We start from the raw sequence: 23,038 nt of genomic DNA, 5'->3' as shown, positions 1-23,038 counted from the left end.
TTCAAAAGGTAAGTTCCTCAAAATCATTTGTAGATTGACTCAGTTGAAAAATATAATAATGAAGTTTAATATTTGTGAGATTTATTTATATTTTTAGGATGTGCAACATGATGGGGTTATTTCAGCTCTTATTTTAAATTCAGAGGGTACATGTGCAAATTTGTCACATAAAAAAATTGCACGCCACTGAGGTTTGATGCACAAATGATCCTGTCACCCAGGTAGTGAGCATAGCATCTGATAGGGAGCTTTTCAAGCACGTCACCTTTCCATCCTCCCTACTCTAGTAGTCCCAGTGTCTATCGTTGCCATGAGATTTATTTTAATAAAATTGTTCAAAAATAATTTATCTTATTTAAAATTATTTTTCTATTCATATTTTCAAAAACTGGAAGCTGTATTATAAATTTTATGGCTGCCAAACAGATTTAACTCCAATTAAATCCCTAATTGACCTATGATGTATATTTGGTGTAACTGAAAAATAAACACCTTTATTTTAAGCCACTGATAGGTGCTGTTATTTACCACAGCAAAACTTAGTCCCTCCCAACTTTTTTAATAGGCATATTCGGAAGATTTGATTGTGGGTGCCTTCATTTAGGTTAGGTTTTTGATTTCTCTGAATTAAAAATGCTATGACTTGCTTTGACCCAATAGCATATGGCAAAGGTGACAGGATGTATATAATTATGTACATAAAATTGTAATGCCCATTTTGCTGAAAGACATTTGTTTTCTGACTTTGAAGAAACAACTATGCTGTAAGATGTCATATGTACAGGGCCACATGGCAAGGAGCTATGGACAGGTTTTTGTCAACAGCCATCAAAAAACTGAGGCTCTCAGTCTGGCAGCCTGTAAGAAACTACATGCTTCCAACAACTTCATGAGCTTGGAAGGAGATCTTTCTCCAGCCTACTCCTGATGAGAGCCCAGCTCATTCTTCCCATGTTGATTACAGCCTTGCAGAGGCTCCAGCTAAACCTAAATCATGCCTGGACTCCTGACCCAAACAATGTACAGAAATAAATAAATAATACAATTGAAGATTAGGTTCTGTGATATTTTTATAATTCAATAATAATGGGAGATTTTACTAGCTTTTTGTGGCAACTTTGAAGAATAATAAATTTAATGGAGACAGATTATGAAATAAAGTGTTTAATACCTTACATAACATTTACTCAGATGATATAGAAGATTAGGTGTTTTGATATTTTAAATAATTAACAAATATTCAATGAAAAATACTTTGGACCATCTGGGAATTTCTGCTCAGGTTCACTGTATTTCTATGAGCTCTTTACATAATATGAACCTCTCTGCATGTATATTATTCCTTAATAAAACATGGGAAAGAGCTATATTGGTCTGAAATACAATCACATTGTCTGTACGTTTATTTTTACTAATATCTACAGTAAATATGAAATAGAGCACATAAAGCAATATTGACATCACAATTAACAGTTTTCTTCTGGAGTTCATAAGTTTTGGCATCTTAGTTTAAAAAGAAAATAAACATCAGGAACATCTATAAACAATAGACAGATAATTCTAAAATAGCATAGCGTATCTTTCCCTCCTAAAAGTAGGGTTAAGGATGTTTGGCTTTACAGACTTTCTAATTCATACCATATCTTCAAATTTATGTATATCGTTCCAGCCTAGTCTCCTAATTTATTATTGTATTAGTATATTCTCACACTACTATAAAGAAATACCTGAGACTGGGTAATTTACAAAGAGAGATTTAATTGGCTCAAGCTCTGCAGGCTGTGCATAAAGCACAGTGACTTCTGCTTTTGAGGAGCCCTCAGGAAGTTTCCAATCATGGCAGAAAGCAGATGACAAAGAGGGAGCGGACACTTCAAATGGTGGGAGCAGGAGAAAGAGGATGAGAGGATGAGGAGGAGGAGGAGAGAGAGGGGGGAGAGAAGGAGAAGGAGAGGGAGAGAGAAAAGGTGCTACACACTTTTAAACAACCAGGTCTTGTGAGAACTCACTCACAAGAACAGCACCAAGAAGACAGTGGTAAATCATTCATGAGAAACTGCCCATATTATCTAATTGCCTCTTACCATGCCCCACCTCCAATACTGGGGATCGCAACTGCACCTGAGATTTGGGTGGGGACATAGATCCAAATCATATCACTGTGTTGTTGTTTTAATTTAACTAAGATGTAACTTGAAAAGACATTCTTGGAGGAAGGAGGAAGATGGTGAAAAGGAGGCAGAAATAAGTGGCAACTTGCACTCAGATGGACAGAGCAGCATGCGGAGACTCACATCGTGAAACTCTGCCCCAAGAACTATTGCAGTAACATACCAAGAAAGCCAAGAGAATCCACAGATTCTTTGAAAGCAGTGGATTGCCACTGCAGGCTCCATGGAATAGCTGAGGAACTGAGTCTGTTTGCTTTCTCAGCTGGGAGGCTTGTAACCTGGGATAAGTAACCTGGGATAAGAGCAAATATCAGCCCTGTGCACCAACTGCCTAGAAATAAATTCAATGCTGGTGGCAGGGGACACTGGGAGTGAAATGGGCCTTTCGGGCTGGAAGGCTGCATGGGAGCTGGGTGAGGTTTGTGGCTGCTGCCTTTCCCCACTTCTGTGATAATCTGTGTGATGCAGCAGAGGCAACCATATACGCCTGGGAACAGAATTCCTTTGGCCTGGGAACCACACTTACCCCCCATAGCAGCTGCAGCAAGCCCTCCCCAAGGAGAATTTGAGCTCAGACATGCCTAATCCTGTCTCTACCTGATGGTCTTTCTATACCTGCCCTGGCAGTAGAAGACAAAAGACATAATCTTTTGGGAGCTCTATGGCCCTGCCCACTGCTTGACCTTAGGGAAAGCTTGCAACCTTCCTATAATAATGCAGCTGATGTGCTCTTGAAAACATCACCTCCTGGCTGGAGGCAAACCAACACAAAACCAATGCACTAAACAAAAATACAACCAAGGACCCTCACAGACTCTACTTCAATCTCCTCCTGCTGCCACCAGAGCAGGTGCTGCTATCCATGGCTGAGAGACCTGAAGATGAATCACATCACAGGACTCTTTACAGAGTCTCCTGTACCAGCCTGGAGCCTGGTAGCTCTTCTGGGTGGCAAGAAAGCCAAGAGAATCCACAGTAATCCTTTGAGTAACATATCTTCCCTCTGATAGAGGCTACCCAAATGAGAAGGAACTCGAAAGCAAATCTGGCAATATGACAAAAAGAGGTTCTTTAGCACTCCCAAAAGATCACACCAGCTCACCAGCAATGGAGCCAAATGATAATGAAATCTCTGAATTTCCAGAAAAAGAATAGTAGTTAAAAAAATCAGAGGGACATTATATAATGATAAAAGGACTAGTCCATCAGGAAAATATCACAATCCTAAATATATATGCACCTAATGCTGAAGCTCCCAAATACATAAAACAAGTACAACTAGACTTAAGAAATGAGACAGATGGCAACACAACAATAGTGGGGAACTTTAATGCTCTACTGACAAAACTAGACAGATCATCAAGACAGAAAATCATCAGGGAAACAATGGACTTAAACTATACATTACAACAAATGGATTTAACAGATATTTATAGATCATTCTACCCAACAACTGCAGAGTATACATTTTGGAATTGATTTCCAATTTTATTCCACTGGGGTCTGAAAGAGTACTTGCTACAATTTAGATTTTCTTAAATTTGTTGAGACTTGTTGTGTGTTCTATTACAAGGTCTATCTTACAAAATGTTCCATGTGCTGATGAATAGAATGTAGAAGGTCAACTACTAAGCTAATCAAGAAGGTATGAGAAAAAGGTGAGGTCCAACTTAAATGAATAATAATTTTTAAAATACAGAATATGATTGGAAAATTTTACAATGAAATAGCATAAATAAGAAATAATCACTACTTCTGGAAATAAAGGACACACTTAGAGAACTGCATTTCCAGTGAAAAGTTTCAGCAACACAATTGCACAAGCAGAATGAAAACCTTCAGAGGTTGAAGACAAGGCTTTGGAATTAATCAGTCTGACAAAGATGAAGAAAAAATAATTTAAGAAAATGAACAAGATTTCCAAAAAGTTTGAGGTTACATTAAATGAATAAACCTAAGTATATTTAGTGTTCCTGAGAAAGAAGAGAAATCTAACATTTTGGAAAACACATTTGAGGGAATAATTGAGGAAAACTTCCCTGGACTTACTAAAGGACTAGAATACAAAAGGCCCAAAGAACACCTGGAAAACTCATTGCAAAAAGATCATTGCTTAGGCATATAGTCATTGGGTTATCTAAAGTCAAGAAACAGAAAAGAATCTTAGGATTTCTGAGGCAAAAGCATCAGGTATCCTAGAAAGGAAAATCTATCAGATTAACATCAGATTTCTCAGCAGAAACCCTACAAACTAGAAGAGATTGGGGTCCTATCTTTAGCCTCCTTAAACAAAACAATTGTCAGCCAAGAATTTCATATCTAGGGAAACTAAGCTTCATAAATGAAGGAAAGATACAGTCTTTTTCAGAAAAAAACAAACACTGAGAAAATCCACCACTACCAAACCAGCACTACAGGAACTCAACTGAGTCAATTTACAAATGATTTTGAGGAACTTACCTTTTGAATAAAATGAATCAAATACATCATAAAATTAGCATTTGGTAATCAAAATACACCAAAACAGAATCTCCTTAAAACATAAATCTTATGGTACCTATGAAACAAATCAAAAATAATATTAAAATAAAAAAAAAACACAAGGTATTCAGGCAACAAATAGAATGATGAATAAAACAGTACTTCACATCTCAATATTAAGGTTGAATGTAAATGACCTACATGCTCACTTAAAAGATACATAGTGACAGAATGGCAGAATGAATAAGAATTTTCCAACCAAGTGTCTTCTGTCTTCAAAGGACTAACCTGACAAAGACTCACATAAACTTAAGGTGAAGGGGTAGAAAAAAATATTCCATGCAACTGACCACCAAAAGCAGACAATATAACGTTGAGGAAACACACACTATTCAACAAATGATGTTGGGATAATTGACAAGCCACATGTAGAAGAATGAAACTGGATCTCCATCTCTCACTTTATACAAATATCAGCTCAAGATGGATCAAGCACTTTAATCTAAGACCTGAAAGCATAACAATTCTAGAAGACAACATTGGAAAGGCCTTCTAGATATTGACTTAGGCAAAGACTTCATGACCAAGAACCAAAAGGTAAATGCAACAAAAACAAAGATAAATAGATGTAACTGAATTAAAATAAAAAGCTTCTGCACAGCCAAAGAAATAATCAGCACAGTAAACAGACAACCCCAGAGTGGGTAAAAAGCTTTGCAATCTATACTTCTGACAAAAGACAAATAACCTGAATTTACAAGGAACTCCAAAAAATCAGCAAGAAAAAACAAAAAACAATCCCATCAAAATGTGGGCTAAGGACATAAATAGACAATTCTCAAAAGAAGGTATACAAATCGCCAGCAATTATATGAAAAAATACTCAGCACCACTAATGATCATGAGAATGCAAATCAAAACAACAATGTGTACCACTTTATACCTGCAGGAATGGCCATAGTCAAAAAATTAAAAAATAATAGACGTTGGCATGGATGTGGTGAAAAGAGAAACTTTATGCTTCTGGTGGGGATGTAAACTTGTAAAATCACTATGGAAAACAGTGTGGATATTCCTTAAAGAACTAAAAATAGATCTACCATTTGATCCAGCAGTTCTACTACTGGGTATCTAAAGAGAGAAAAAAATAAGTCATTGTATGAAAAAGATACTTGCACATGCACATTTATAGCAGATTTGCAACTGCAAAAATATGGACCAGCCCAAATGCCCATCAATCAATGAGTGGATAAATTGTGATGTATAGATATCTCACATGAAATACTACTCAGCCATAACAAGGAATAAAATTATGACATACATATATATATATACACACATCACAATTCATTTATCCACATATATATACACTTATATATATATACACACACACATATATCTGGGATATATATATATATCTGGGATATATATATGTGTGTGGATATATATAAAATAGAATATATATATACACATCATATAAATATATATCATGGAATATTTTATTTATATGTGTGTGTGTGTGTGTATATATATATATATATATATATATATGGAGTAGGAGACCACTATTCTAAGGGAAGCAACTCAAGAATGAAAAACCAAACATTGTATATTCCCACTCATAAGTGGAAGCAAATCTACGAAGATGCAAAGGCCTAAGAATGATACAATAAAATTTGGAGACTTGGGGGAAAGGGTGGGAGAAGAGTGAGAGATAAGACTACAAATTGTGTGCAGTGCACACTGCACAGGCGATGAGTACACCAAAATCCTAGCAATAGCCACTAAAGAACTTATTCACGTACCAAAAAAATCCCTTTAACATAATGGAACCTCATTCCCCCATGCCCTTTCAATCTTAGGGCATTTTGTGGCCCTTAAATCATATTTTTAAAATATGTAATAAATTGTGTACACTTGGGAAAAAAGGATGTTCTTACTATTATTTTCTATAAACCTATGCATATGAGTATTATGTCACTGGTAAATTCTACTATATATAATCTTCATTCACCTAGCCTTCCAAATATAAAAAGTTGTAAGAGAATCACTTTTTATTACAGAAATTGGATAATGATTTCATGTTTAGCAAAAGGCCTGTTGCTCTTCTCTGTCTGATATATGGTCCAATATATCTTCCCACAATTCACAGCAAAAGACAAACTGCATAATGTATTATTGAGATACTGGAAAAAATGAACATGAATCTACATCTATAAATCATTGATCTAAAGTCTTTATCTCTAGCTCTCTGAAGCATATTATCAATCTTAGCTGAACCATGGAACAGTTATTGTGTCATTGCCCTGGGTGAAAGTAATTTATGATACTGTTCACAGGTTTGTTGCAGTGAAGAAGCAGCTATCTAATTTTCAGACTTTGAATTCGTGACTGTGAACAGTGGAATGGAGTATACCTACCAAGATTAGTGAGTTCGCTGTTAAAGATGGAACATAAGGCAAGTAACTTGGGATACTCAGATATGCTGTCTGTCCATTTTTGCTCATGAAAAGATTCTAATTTTTCCTCCCTCATCTCCACTGTTTATCTCTGTAATATAGAGAGTGATTGAAAAATCATTGTCTAACTGTTCTTTAAGATACAACTTTTGTTTAAAATTCTTCATCTACTTTCTTTGACTTCATTGTCCTGTTTTGTTTTGTTTTGTTTTGTTTGTAGAGATAAGGTCTTGTTCTGGTACCCAGGCTGGAGTGTAGCAGCATGATTGTAGCTCAGTGCAACCTTGAACTCCTGAGGTCAGGTGATTCTCCCACCTCAGCCTCACAGGAGCTAGGACTACAAACAGATGCCACCATGCCAGGCTAATTTTTAAATTTGTTTACTGTTGAGACAGGGTCTTACTATGTTGCCCATGCTGGTCTTGAATTACTGGCATCAAAAATTCTCCTGCCACAGCCTCCCAAAGTTACGGCATATAGAGTACCAGTTTCCAGCCCTTCATTAATTTTTTTAAATATGGAATGCTTCACGAATTTGCATGTCATTTTTTAAATTACTCTCTCAACCAAGTGAGCTGAAATTGAATAATTTCTGCTATGTTGAAAGACTTTTTTGCAGTAGTTTAATCTCAAGACAAATTACATTCTTAGGAGTGACCATTGCATGTGTTTTATCATTCATATTCATTTAAAACATTTATTGAATGCCTTAGTATGCACCAGCAAGGCCCATCTGCCTTTTTTTCTTCATTCTTTATTTCTTTTTGTTCTTTCATTATTTCTCTTGCCTATTAATATTTACAGAACATGTACTATATGTGCCAAGCACATGGGTAGTACATACAGACCAGTCAATATATTTGGCATACACATCTAAAGGATTCTAGTATTAAGAAGGACCACAATGGAACATTTCTCAAAATCATAAAAGCTATTTATGATAAACCCACAGCCAATATCATACTACATAGGCAAAAACTGAAAGAATTCCCTTTGAAAACAGTCACAAGACAAGGATGCCCTCTCTCACCACTCCTATTCAACATAGTAATGGAAATTCTGGTCAGGGCAATCAGGCAAGAAAAAGAAATAAAGAATATTCAATTAGGAAAAGAAGATATCAAATTTTCTTTATTTGCAGACAATATGATTATATACTTAGAAGACCCTATTGTTTCAGTCCAAAATCTCCTTAAGCTGATAAGCAACTTCACCAAAGTCTCAGGATACAAAATCAGTGCACAAAAATCACAAGCATTCCTATACACCAATAACAGACAAACAGAGAGCCAAATCATGAGCAAACTCACATTCACATTTGCTACAAATAGAATAAAATACCTAGGAATACAACTAATAAGGGATGTGAAGGACATCTTCAAGGAAAACTACAAACCACTGCTCAAGGAAATGACAGCGGAGACAGATGGAAAAACATTCCATGCTCATGGTTAGGAAGAATCAATATCATGGAAATGGCCATACTGCTCAAAGTAATTTATGCATTCAATGCTATCCCCATCAAGCTACCAATGACCTTCTTCACAGAATTGGAAAAAGCCACTTTAAACTTCATGTAGAACCAAAAGAGAGCCTGCATAGCCAAGACAATGCTAAGCAAAAAAATCAAAGCTGGAGGTGTCATGCTACCTGACTTCAAATTATACTACAAGGCTACAGTAATCAAAACAGCATGGTACTGGTATCAATACAGAGATATAGACCAATGGAACCGAATAGAAGCCTCAGAAGTAATGCCACATATCTATAACCATCTGATCTTTGACAAACCTGACAAAAACAAGCAATGGGGAAAGGATTCCCTATTTAAAAAATGGTGTTGGGAAAACTGGCTAGCCATATTCAAGCTGAAACTGGATCCCTTTCTCCCTTCCTTACACCTTATACAAAAATTAACTCCACATTGAGATACCATCTCAAGCCAGTTAGAATGGCGATCATTAAAAAATCTGGAGACAACAGATACTGGAGAGGAGGTAGAGAAATAGGAACACTTTTACACTGTTGATGGGAGTGCAAATTAGTTCAACCATCGTGGAAGACAGTGTGGTGATTCCTCAAGGATCTAGAAATAGAAATACCATTTGACCCAGCAATCCCATTACTGGGTATATACCCAAAGGATTATAAATCATTCTCTTATGTACATGCACAGGTATGTTTATTGTGGCACTGTTTACAATAGCAAAGACTTGGAACCAACCCAAATGCCCATCAAAAATATACTAGATAAGGAAAATGTGACACATATACACCATGGAATGCTATGCAGCCATAAAAAAGAATGAGTCCATGTCCTTTGCAGAGACACGGATGAAGCTGGAAACCATCATTCTCAGAAAACTGAAGTCAGAACAGAAAACCAAACACCACGTGTTCTCACTCATAAGTGGGTGTTGAACAATGAGAACACATGGACACAGAGAGGGGAACATCACACACTGGGGCCTATCGAGGAGTAGGGGACTAGGGGAGGGATAGCAGGGGGTGGAGGGTACCTAATGTAGATGATTGGGGATGGTTGCAGCAAACCACCAAGGCACGTGTATACCTATGTAACTAAACTGCACATTCTGCACATGTGCCCCAGAACTTAAAGTATAATAAAAAAATAATAAGGCATTTGGGAATTTAAAAAAAAGAAAAGACCATAACAAATTCCATTTCACAAATATTCTTAGGCTATTTGAGACAAATGGTGAAAAAGACTGTGGGGCTGAAAATAGACTCTCAATCTTGTTTCACATCTCCTTTAATGAGCAGGGTCCACAAGAGTCCTCTGCTTTGCATGTTTTCTGGTGAGAGGTAGAGCCCAGGAAAGTTAGGGAGATACTAAGTTAGGAAAAATTTTAAATATATGAGCCCAGTCTTGGAGTGGATAGAGCAGTATGGTATCACTTATATGAGTTGTAGCCCAGAAATTTAAATTGTAAAAGCTCCAAGTTTATCAACAAAAAAGACTTTAAATGGAAAGAGTATTAGGGTCCATGAAAGAGTAAATTATCTACTCTCTTACAGAATAGCTAGCCTATCTTATAGCTCTGAAAGCATTTGAAGGAAAATTGCTTATTCCAAGTCATAGGAGTGCAGTGTCCATGCCAAAATGAGCCCCAGAGCAGAATTGAGCACCTGGAATTCCCAGAAGAGTGGAGAACATGTGAGAGTATCAGTGAAGAAGACATGGGCTCAGGCAGCGATGCCCCTGAAACTTACACCCGTATCTAGGACTATCTCAAAGAGTAGGTTCATGGACTTGGAATTCTTAAAGATGGTGTGAATAAAGCAAAGGGGGATAACTGACATTTTTGGATGCCTCCTCTCTGACAAGCATCTGTTAAGAGCTTTGCATAGATTATATTATTTTGTTTTCTTAAACAGCATCTGATGTAAGAACTGTCTCCGTTTTGCATATGTACAAACCAAGGTCACACTGCCTTGATCGAATCACAGTCTTTGGAATGAAAAATCCAAGATGCCTCTCTAGTATTGAGTACTCTAGATGTTCTAGCATCTGAATCCTTCCTACCTCTCCACCTTTATCTCCTTTTACTCATGCCTCACATTGTAAGCTTCCTCCATACCATTCTGTAAGGATATTTCCTATCTCACTACCTTTGCTAATATTGTTTTCCATAACAAAGATAGGAAGCATCCACATGAATCCTTCTTCACCTTTCTGAAATCTACTAGAGTTATCTCCTCTATAAAATCCTCATACTCAGACTGGGTTAGCTGCCTCCAAGCTTATTTGATGTCCCTATGGATATTTCCTATATAGGCTTTATCCTTGCTGAAATGGAGCACCGTATAAAACCGAAGGCAAGTACTGTGTCTTATTTTTCTGTATATAAAGTGTTTAATATAAACTAAAGTGGTAACATCAGGATTCAAGTCAATGTCTCTGTTATTTAGAATGTCTCTGTTTAAAAGATGAGACATATTCACAGTAATTATGGTACAATGAAATTAGTGAAAAGCTTCATTTAAAAATTTAGATAAAATGCTGTAAGATTTTTTTTTCTTTTCCAATTTCATTGGAATTTTGATAGGGATCACTTTGAATCTGTAAGCCACTTTGGGTAGTACAGAAATTTTAACAATATTACTTATTCTGATCCATGAACATGATACATCTTTTCATTTACTTACATTTTCTTGAATTCCTTTTTATCAATGTTTTACATTTTCAATGTACCAGTCTATAATTTTCTTGGTTACATTTATTTCTAAATATTTTATTCTTCTTGATACTACTATAAATGGGAGTATTTTCTATATTTTTTCAAATAGTTTTGTTAATACGTAGAAACACACTAATTTTTGTATGCTGATTTTGTGTCCTTCAACTCTACTGAAATTGTTTATCAGTTCTAAGAGTATTTTATTGTCTTTTATATATAAGATCATGACATCTGCAAACAGAAACAATTTTATTTTTACTTTCTCTCTCCTTCTTTCCTTCCTTCCTTCTTCCTTCCTTCCCTTTCTTTCTTTCTTTTTTTTTTTTTTAATTGTTATTGTTTAGACAGGGTCTTGCTCTGTCACCCCACCAGAAGTGCAGTGGCATGACCACAGCTCACTGCAGTCTCACTAAATCTCCCAGGCTGAAGCAATCATCTCACCTCAATCTCCCAAGCAGCTGGGATTACAGGTGTGCCATTATGCCTGGCTAGTTGTATTTTTTGTAGAGACAAAGTTTCACCATGTTGCTTAGGCTGATCTCGAACTCCTGGGCTCAAGCAATCCAGCTATCTCAACCTCCAAAGTACGGGAACCCACAGGTGTGAGACACTGTGCTTGGCCACTTTTTCCTTTTCAACTTAGATATTTTTTATCAGGAAGGGATGTTGAATTTTATATAATGCTTTTTCTGCATCGATTGAGGTAATCATATGGTTTGGTATTTAATTCTGTTTATGTGGCAAATGACATTTATTGACTTGTGTATGTGGGGCTATCATAACATTTCTGGAATAAACCCCAATTGATCATAGTGTATTATATTTTTTAAGTGCTCTTGGATTCAGTTTTATATTATTTTGTTGAGGATCTTTGCATTTATGTTCATCATGAATACTGGCCTATAGTTTCCTTTTTATATAATGTCCAAGTTCTGGTATCATGGTGATACTGGTTTCATAGAATGAGTTAGGGAAAATTCCTTCCTCTTTGAAGTTTTGGGATAGTTTCTGTAAGATTGGTGCCATCTCTTCTTTGTACATCTGGTAAAATTCAGCTGAATCCATCTTTTGTTTGTTTGGTTGTATTTTTTTTAATGCGTATTCAATTTCACTACTAATGATTGGTCTGTTCAGGATTTCCACTTTTTTCTAGTTCAATTTTGAAAGGTTGTATGTTTCCAGGAATTTATCTAGTTCCTCTAGGTTTTCTAGTTTCTGTGCACAGAGATATTTACAGTAGCCCCTAATGATCTTGCGTATTTCTGTGGTATTGATTTTGATGTAAACTTTACTTCTTCTAATTTTGCTTATTTTATTTATTTTTATTTTTTATTTTTTTGAGACGGAGTCTTGCTCTGTCGCCAGGCACCAGGCTGGAGTGCAGTGACGTGATCTCGGCTCACTGCAACCTCGGCCTTCCAGGTTCAAGCAATTCTCCTGCCTCATCCTCCCAAGTAGCTGGGACTACAGGCGTGCGCCACCACACCCAGCTAATTTTTGTATTTTTTAGTAGAGACGGGGTTTCACCATGTTGGCCAGGATGGTTTCGATCTCTTGACCTCGTGATCCGCCTGCCTCGGCCTCCCAAAGTGCTGGGATTACAGGCGTGAGCCACTGCACCTGGCCATTTTGCTTATTTTAATATATTGTTTTTGGCTAATCTAGTTGGCAGTATATCAATATTATTTTTTTCAAAAAACCTCATTTTTTAAATCCTTTGAATCTTTTTGTTTTGTTTTATTTTATTTTTGGTCTAAAAATCATTTAGTTCTGCATTGATTTTTTTTTTTTTCTACGACTAGCTTTAGGTTTGGTTTACACTTTTTTTTCCCTAGTTTCGTGAGGTGGGAAACTTGATTGTTAATTTAAAATCTTTCTATCTTCTTGATGTAGGCATTTAACACTATAAACTTTTCCTTTTAGGACTGAGTTTGCTGTATCCCATAGGTTTTAGTATACTATGTTTCTATTTACATTCATTTTAGAATTTTTTTGTTATCTGCTTTATTTTTGCTATTTAGTGTGGTTGCACATTGTTTGTATTAATTTCTAATTTTATTCCACTGTAGTCTCAAAAGATATTTCATATAATTTCATTTTTTGAATTTATTGATATTTGCTTTATGGCCAAGCATATGGTCTATTTTGGAGTATGTTCCATGTGCAGATAAGAAAAATTGTATTCTGCATTTATTGGGTGAAATGTATTGTTAATGTCTATTAGATCCATTTGGTCTAGAGTCCATTTATGTCCAGAATTTCTTTTTTTTATTTTCTGCATCATTGATACTTCTACTCCTTCAGTGGGATATTTCAGTCCCAACTTTTACTGTATTCCTCTCTGTCTCTTTTCTTAGGTCTTGTATTATTTGTTTTATGAATTTGGATGCTATGGCATTGGTGCATATATATTTAGGATAGCTACATCTTCTGGTTGAATTGAGACCTGTATCATTATATAATGCCTTTTTTGGTCTTTTTTATTGTTGATGTTGATAAAATCATAGCTACTCCTGGTTGTTCCTGTTTCCATTTCCATGGTATATCTTTCTTGACTCTTCTACTTTGAGTCTATGGTTGTCATTACCTCTCTTGTGTGTTTCTTATAAGCAGAAAATAGTCAAATCTTATTGATTTTTATTTAATTTACAATACTATACTTTTAAGTGGAGCATTTAGGCCTTTTATTTTCAGTGTTAATACTGACATGTGAGGTTTTGTTCCTGTCATAGTTTGTTACCTAGTTGCTCTTTACTCTCAATTGTGTAATTTCTTTATAGTATCTGTGAGTTTTGAATTTTTGTGAGTTTTGTGATAGCAAGTACTGTCTGCTTGTTTCCATGTTTAGAACTCCTTTGTAGCATTTCTTGGAGGACCAGTCTAGTGGTGACAAATTTGCTTAGTGTTTGCTTTTCTGAGAAAAACTTCATTTCTCCTTCATTTATAAAACTTAGTGTGACATCATATAAAATTTTTGGCTGAGGCAGGAGAATTGTTTTAACCCAGGAGGCAGAGATTGCAGTGAGCCAAGATCATGCCACTCCAGGCTGGGTGAAAGAGCAAGACTCTGTCTTTAAAAAAAAAATAAGAAAAAAGAAAGAAAAGACAATAAAAATTCTTTGGCTGGCATTTCTTTTCCCTTAAGAAAGATAAAAATAGCTCTCCAATCTCTTCTGGTTTGTATGGTTTCTGCTGAGAAGTCTGTTGTTAGTCTAACGGGATTTCCTTTATAAGTGATTAGACATTTCTCTCTAGCTGATTTCAGTTATTTTTTCCTACATGTTTACCTTGTATAGTCTGATTACCAGATGTCTCAATAAGCTTTGTCTTTCAGAGAATTCTCCAGGTATTCTCCAAGTTTCTTGTACCTAGATATCTACTTCTCTAGTTAGACCAGGTATGATTTTCTAAATTATTACTGAATGATGTCATTATTCCTGAATGATGGCTGAAATATGTTTTCTAAACTTACTACTTTTCCTTTTTCACCCTCAGGAATGCCTGTAGTACATAGGTTTGGATGCTTTACATAACCTCATATTTCTTGAATGCTTTATCTTTTAAAATTATTTGTTTTTGTCTGAGTGGGTTAATTCAAAGGACTATTTTGTTTGTTTGTTTGCTTTTTGTCTTTTTTGAGGTGGAGTCTCTTACTGTTGCCCAGGCTGGAGTGCAATGGCATGATCTCTGCTCATTGCAACCACCACCTCCCTGGTTCACACGATTCTCCTGCCTCAGCCTACTGAGTAGCTGGGATTACAGGTGCACACCACCACACCCGGATAATTTTTTGTATTTTTAGTACAGATGGGCTTTTACTATGTTGGCCAGAGTGGTCTCAAGCTCCTGATCTTGTGATCCACCCACCTCAGCCTCCCAAAGTGCTGGGATTACAGGTGTGAGCCACTGCACCTGGCTAGGACTAGTCCTTAAGCTCTGAAATTCTTTCTTTTGCTTAATCTAGTATATTGTTAAGGCTTTTAACTGTATTTTTAAATTCCCTCCATATTTTTTTTATTTTCAGAAGTTCTCTGTTTTTTTAATATCTCTCTTTAGTAAATTTTTCATTAATATTCTGAATTGTTTTTCTGATTTTGTTGTGTTGGTTTTCAACTTTTTCTTATATCTCTTTGAACTTTCTTATAATCCATATTTTGAATTCTTTATCTATTATTTTCAGAATTTTTATTTTGGTTAAGATTCATGCTAGAGAACTAATGTGATCTTTTGGAGAAGTTAACATACTGTGTCTTTTTGCACTGCCAGAGTTCCCGTGCTTATTCTTTCTCGTTTGGAGCTGTCATTTATTTTTGAATTTGCTTTCATTTGAATGAATCATTTTTACATTTTATATTTTTCCATCTTGAGGATGTAATTGTTACGCATTTTGTGTCTGATCATTTGACTTCAATTTTGGATGCTTTCAAGGGGTCAAGTCTCTGTGCGAATTCCTTGGTTAAAGATAGCTTTGGTGTGATGACTTTTTCAAATGCTGATTGTTGTAGCAATGTATAAGATGTCTGAATCAGCTCACTATCTTCTGTGGGGCTGGGAGGGCAGAAGTCTCAAGAAACTTATTTCATTACGTAGCACTATGCCCATATGTCGGCAAGTTTTCTTTTTAACTTGGTTGTTCAGTTCATTCTCCTGTCAAATGGTGGTGCTTTTGAGTGAGAGCCAACTCTCTTTCAGATGCCACAATGATGCTTGCAAATGCCCATCATGACGGGGATGGCAGGGAGAGCTCGTGGTGGGCACAGAGGTCTCTTCTAGGGAGGCTGGAAGGTGGCTGCACCAGTTCCTCGTTTCAGAGAGGCAGAAAGGTGATCCAATTTTCTATCACACCCCTGGGTCCTAGGGCTAGTGACCTTAGGTTCAGATAGATATGGATTTTTATCTCCAGACTGCAAGGCAACTGAGGTCCATGGCTACTGCCAAAATGACCTTGGAGAGGAAGTTCTTCCTTCATCCCAAAACAGGTAGCTCCACAGCTGGCCCTCACTCTGCTGCAGGAATGTTGCCATTCAGCATAGGGGTGGAGAGATGTGCCCTGGCCTTGGCAAGCCCTGGCCAGTGGGCATGCTTTCAATGGGGGTGCAATTGCTCTAAATAATCCTGGAAAGGCTTATTTGTAAGTGCACCTGTGCCAAGCCCCAGTATGAAAAGCTATAGCTCACCACAGCAGTGGATGGAGGCAACTGAGGGGCAGAAGAAGACCTGCTCTTCATGTCTATTCCCAGCCACTTGAGCCACTTGTCCACTGGGATGAAACCACTCTGTCCCTTCAGAGATCAGCAATACAGCAAGTGGGAGGGGGGACTCTTAGTCTGGGAAGAGTGCACAATCTGGTCCTCTTTGTCTCAAAAGGTGATTTGGCAGGGTGCAACCCCACTTCTCGGGGACAGCCTGTCCTGAAGTCTACGTCTCCAGGGATCCCACAGCTTCCCAGGGTCTCACCAGTCCTCTGTGTCCTCTGTGATGGTCACAGTATGAGAAGTTTCTGGGGGATGCTTGTGGGAGATGTAGTAATATGGAGACACAGTGACTGAGATTCCCTGGACAGGATAGTGGAGTACAACAGGTGGAGTTCCTCAGAGATCTATCTCTGTAAAATATTTGCTGCCTTCTATTTCTGTGTGTTAGTTTCTTTGTGTGGATTCTTCAACAGTTTCAAGAACTCTGCCTTCAGTATTCAACTCAAGCTATAATCATTCTGGTGTCTGATGTCTCCAGTTAGCCATCTTGAAAAATGATTTTTTGTCCTTGATTCTGTTGATGTGGCATATCACATTTATTGATTTGTGTATGTTGCACCATCCTTACATCTCAGGGAAAAAAAAAAAAATCTCACTTGATCATGGTGCCTGATCCTTTTAATGTATTGCTGAATTTGTTTTGCTATTATTTTGAGAAAAATTTTGCATCTATGTTTCAGGAAAATTGACCTCTAATTTTAATTTCTTGTAGTTTCCTTGTCTGGCTTTGATATTAGAGTAATGCATAGAATGAGTTTGGAAATAGTCTATTCTCTTCAATTTTTTTTTTGTAAATGTTTGGGAAATATTGGTATTAATTCTTTCTCAAATGTTCAATAGAATTTACCAGTGAAGCCATCAGGTCCTACTCTTTTGTTTGTTATTAGATTTTTTATTACTGATTCAATATTCTGATTTCATTATTGTTTTCCTGATAATTTCTATTTTTTTATGATTCAGTCTTGGTAGGCTGTATGTTTCTAGGAATTTACCATTTTCATTAAAGTACTTCTATTTGTTTGTATGTAATTTCTCATAGTGGCCTCTTAAGATCCTTTGTATTTTTTTTAATTGTACTTTAGGTTCTGGGGTACATGTGTACATCTTGCAGGATTGTTGTATAGGTACATACATGCCATGGTGGTTTGCTTTTTCCATCTCCCCATCACCTACATCAGGCATTTCTCCCAAATTACCCTTCCCCAAACTCCCCATCCCCTGCTGTCCCTCCCCTATTCCTCTACCCCCAAACAGAGCCTAGTGTGTGATGTTCCCCTCCCTGTGCATGTGTTCTCATTGTTCAACACCTGCGTATGAGTGAGACCATATGGTGTTTGGTTTTCTGTTCTTGTGTCAGTTTGCTGAGAATGATGGTTTCCAGATTCATCCATGTCACTACACAGGACATAAACTCATCCTTTTTATGGCTGCATAGGATTCCATGGTGTATATGTGCCACATTTTCTTTCTCCAGTCTATCATTGATGGGCATTTGGGTTGGTTCCAGGTCTTTGCAATTATAAACAGTGCCTCAGTGAACATATGTGTACATGTGTCTTTATAATAGAACAATTTATAATCCTTTGGGTATATACCCAGTAATGGGATTGCTAAGTCAAATAGAATTTCTATTTCTAGATCCTCGAGGAATGCCACACTGCCTTCCATAATGGTTGAACTAATTTACATTCCTACAAACAGTGTAGAAGTATTCCTATTTCTCCACATCCTCTCCAGCATCTGTTGTCTTCTGATTTTTTAATGATCACCATTCTAACTGGCATGAGATGGTACATCAATGTGGTTTTGATTTGCATTTCTCTAATGATAGTGATGAAGGGCATTTTTTCATACATTTGTTGGCATCGTAAATGTCTTCTTTTTAAATGTGTCTGTTCATATCTTTCACCCAGTTTTGAATGGGTTTGTTTGTTTTTTGTCTTGTAAGTCTGCTTTAGTTCTTTGTAGGTTCTGGATATTAGCCCTTTGTCAGATGGGTAGATTGCAAAGATTTTTTCCCGTTCTGTTGGTTGCCAGTTCACTCTGATGATTGTTTCTTTTGCTGTTTGATTAGATCCCATTTGTCTATTTTGGCTTTTGTTGCCATTGCTTTTGGTGTTTTAGTCATCAAGTCCTTGTCTATGCCTATGTCCTGAATGGTTTTGCCTAGGTTTTCTTCTAGGGTTTTTATAGTGTTAGGTCTTATGTTTAAGTCTTTAATCCATTTGGAGTTAATTTCAGTGTAAGGTATCAGGAAGGGGTCCAGTATCTGCTTTCTGCACATTGCTAGCCAGTTTTCCCAACACCATTTATTAAACAGGGAATCCTTTCCCCATTGCTTGTTTTTGTTAGGTTTGTCAAAGATCAGATGGTTGTAGATGTGTGGTGTTGCTCCGGAGGCCTCTGTTCTGTTCCATTTGTCTATGTCTCTGTTTTGAGACCAGTACCACGTTGTTTTCATTACTGTTGCCTTGTAGTATAGCTTGAAGTCCAGCAGTGTGATTCTGCCAGCTTTATTCCTTTTGCTTAGGATTGTCTTGGCTATGTGGGCTCTTTTTTGGTACCATATGAAGTTTAAAGTGGTTTTTTCCAGTTCTGTGAAGAAGGTCATTTGTAGTTTGATGGGGATAGTGTTAAATCTATAAATTACTTTGGGCAGTATGACCATTTTCACAATATTGATTCTTCCTAACCACGATCATGGAATGTTTTTCCATCTGTTTGTGTCCTCTCTTATTTCCTTGAGCAGTAGTTTGTAGTTCTCCTTGAAGAGGTCCTTTACTTCCTTTGTTAGTTGTATTCCTAGGTATTTTATTCTTCTTGTAGCAATTGTGAATGGGAGTTTGCTCTTGATTTGGCTCTCTGTTTGTCTGTTATTGGTATATAGGAAAGCTTGTGATTTCTACACATTGATTTTGTTTACTGAGACTTTGCTGCATTTTGTATACTGAGACTTTGCTGCATTTTGTATACTGAGACTTTGCTGCAGTTGCTTATCAGCTTAAGGAGAGTTTGGGCTGACATGATGGGATCTTCTAAATATACAATCATGTCATCTGCAAATAGAGAGAGTTTGACTTCCTCCTTTCCTAATTGAAAACTCTTTGTTTCTTTTTCTTGCCTGATTGCTCTGGCTAGAACTTCCAGTACTATATTGAATAGGAGTGGAGAGAGACAGCATCCTTATCTAGTGCCAGATTTCAAAGGGAATGCTTCCAATTTTTGCCCATTCAGTATGATATTGGCAGTTGGTTTGTCATAAATAGCTTTCATTATTTTGTGATACATTCCTTCAATACCTAGTTTATTGAGAGTTTTTCACATAAAGGCTGTTGAATTTTGTCAAAGGCCTTCTCTCCAGCTATTGAGATAATCATGTGTTTTTTGACTTTGATTCTATTTATGTGGTGAATTACATTTACAGACTTGCATATGTTGAACCATCCTTGCATCCCTGGGGTGAAGCCTACTTGATTGTGATGGATAAGCTTTTTGATGTGCTGTTGCAATTGGTTTGCCAGTATTTTACTGAAGATTTTTGCATCTGTGTTCATCCTGGAGATTGTCCTGAAGTTTTCTTTTTTGTTGAGTCTCTGCCGGGTTTTGTTGTCAGAATGATGTTGGTCTCATAAAATGAGTTGAGGAGGATTGCCTCTCTTTGTATTGTTTGGAATCATTTCAGAATGATTGGTACTAGCTCCTTTTTGTACGTCTGGTAGAATTTGGCTGTGAACCTATGTGGACCTGGACTTTTTTTGGTTGGTAGGTTGTTAATTGCTGCCTCAACTTCAGCCCTTGTTATTGGTCTATTTCAGGTTTCAACTTCTTCCTGGTTTAGTTTTAGGAGAGTGCAACTGTTCAGGAATTTATCCATTTCTTCCAGGTTTACTGGTTTATGTGCACAGAGTTGTTTGTAGTAATCTCTGATGGTAGTTTGTTTCTGTGGGATCGGTAGTGATATCCTCTTTTTCATTTTTTATTGCATCTATTTGAGTCTTCTCTCTTTTCTTTTTTATTTAACTGGCTAGTTGTCTGTCTATTTTGTTGATTTTTTCAAAAAACCAGCTCCTGGATTTATTGATTTTTGAAGGGTTTTTTGTGTCTCTATCTCCTTCATTTTGCTCTGATCTTAGTTATTTCTTGTCTTCTGCTAGCTTTTGAGTTTCTTTGATCTTGCTCCTCTAGCTCTTTCAATTTTGATGATAGGGTGTCAGTTTTATATCTTTCCTCACTTCTTATGTGGGCATTTATTGCTATAATTTCCCCCTAGACACTGCTTTAAATGTGTCTCAGAGATTCTGGTACATTGTGTCCTTGTTCTCATTGGGTTCTGCCTTCATCTAATTGTTTATCCAGTCAACACTAAGGAGCCAGTTGTTCAGTTTCCATGGAATTGTGCAGTTTTGAGTTAGTTTCTTAATCCTGAGATCTAATTTGATTGCACTGTGGTCTGAGAGTGTTTGTTATGATTTCCATTCTTTTGCATTTGTGGAAGAGTGATTTACTTCCAATTATGTGATCAATTTTAGAGTAAGTACGATGTGGTGCTGAGAAGAATGTATATTCTGTGGCTTTGGGGTGGAGAGTTCTATAGATGTCTGTTAGGTCTGCTTGTTCCAGTTCTGCATTCATGTCCTGAATATCCTTGTTGATTTTCTGTCTTGTTGATTTGTCTAATATTGACAGTGGAGTGTTAAAGTCTCCCACTATTATTGCACAGGAGTCTGAGTCTCTTTGTAGGTCATTAAGAACTTGCTTTATGCATCTGGGTGCTCCCGTATTGGGTGCATATATATTTAAGATAGTTAGCTCTTCTTGTTGTATTGATCCTTTCAGCATTATGTAATGTCCTTCTTTGTCTCTTTTGATCTTTGTTGGTTTAAAGTCGATTTTATCAGAGACTAAAATTTCAATCCCTGCTTTTTTTTTTTTTTTTTTTTTGCCCTCCATTTGCTTGGTGGATCTCCTTCCATCTCTTTATTTTGAGTCTATGTGTGTCTTTGTGTGTGAGATGGGTCTCCTGAATACAGCACACTGATGGATTTTGACTTTTTACCCAGTTTGCCACTGTGTCTTTTGATTGGGGCATTTAGGCCATTTACATTTAAAATTAATATTGTTACGTGTGAATTTGATCCTGCATTTTGTTACTGGTTGTTTGTTCTTGCCATTGGTCGATGCAGTTTCCTCATTGCATCATTGGTCTTTACCATTTGGTTCATTTTTGCAGTGGCCGGTACTGGACGTTTTTTTCTGTTTAGTGCTTCCTTCAGGAGCTCTTGTAGGGCAGGTCTGGTGGCAACAAAATCTCTCAGAAATTGCTTGACCGTAAAGGATTTTATTTCTCCTTCACTTATGAAGCTTAATTTCTCTCGATATGAGATTCTCGGCTGAAAGTTCTTTTCTTTAAGGATGTTGAATATTGGCCCCCCACTCTCTTTTGTCTTGTAGGGTTTCTGCCAAGAGATCTGTTGTGAGTCTGATGGGCTTTCCTCTGTGGGTGACCCAAACTTTCTGGCTTCCCTTATCATTTTTTCCTTCATTTCAACCCTGGTGAATCTAACAATTATGTGCCTTGGGGTTGCTCTTCTTGAGGAGTATCTCTGTGGTGTTCTTTGTATTTCCTGTTTTTGAATGTTGGCCTGCTTTGCTAGGTTGGGGAAGTTCTCCTGGATAATATCCTGAAGAGTGTTTTCCAGCTTGGATTCATTTTCCCCATCCTCTTCAGGTACACTGATCAAGTGTAGATTAGGTCTTTTCACATAATCCCATATTTCTTGGAGGTTTTGTTCATTTCTTTACACTTTTTTTCTCTTTTCTTGCCTTCTCTTTTTATTTCATTAAGTTGATCTTTGATCTCTGATATCCTTTCTTCTGCTTGATCGATTTCACTATTGAAACTTGTGTGTGCTTCACAAAGTTCTCGTGCTGTGTTTTTCAGCTCCATCAAGTTGTTTATGTTCTTCTCTAGGCTGGTTATTCTAGTTAGCATTTCATCTCATCTTTTTTCAAGGTTCTTAGTTTATTTGCCTTGGGTTAAAACTTGTTCTTTTAGCTCAGAGAAGTTTGTTATTAACCATCTTCTGAAGCCTGCTTCTGTCAGCTCGTCAAAATTGTTTTCTGACCTGTTTTGTTGCCATGCTGGTGAGTCGTTGTGATCTCTCTGGGGAGGAGAGGCATTCTGGACTTTGATGTTTTCATCCTTTTTGCACTGGTTTTTTCCCATCTTCTCTGAGTGGGCATTCTTTCTGTTAAAGTTGGGGTTATTTCTCCTGTGTGAGGCTTTTTTTTTTTTTAAACACAGGTGTCAGTGTGCAGCTTGAGACAGTCTGTCCATTGTCTGCCCATGGACGTGCTGCTGGGCTGCCTTGGTCTTAGCCTGGCTACTGTTTATTCTTTGCCTGGTTTCCATACTGGTGGGGTTAGCCCTGCCTTCCCAATGGTGGGCTCTTTCCCTCTGCCAAGCCACT

Source organism: Aotus nancymaae, unplaced genomic scaffold (genome assembly GCF_030222135.1).
Source record: "Aotus nancymaae isolate 86718 unplaced genomic scaffold, 86718_ANA_hifiasm-v0.15.2.pri h1tg000033l, whole genome shotgun sequence".
In the NCBI taxonomy this organism is placed as follows: Eukaryota; Metazoa; Chordata; class Mammalia; order Primates; family Aotidae; genus Aotus; species Aotus nancymaae.
Note: the sequence above shows the minus strand (reverse complement) of the source record.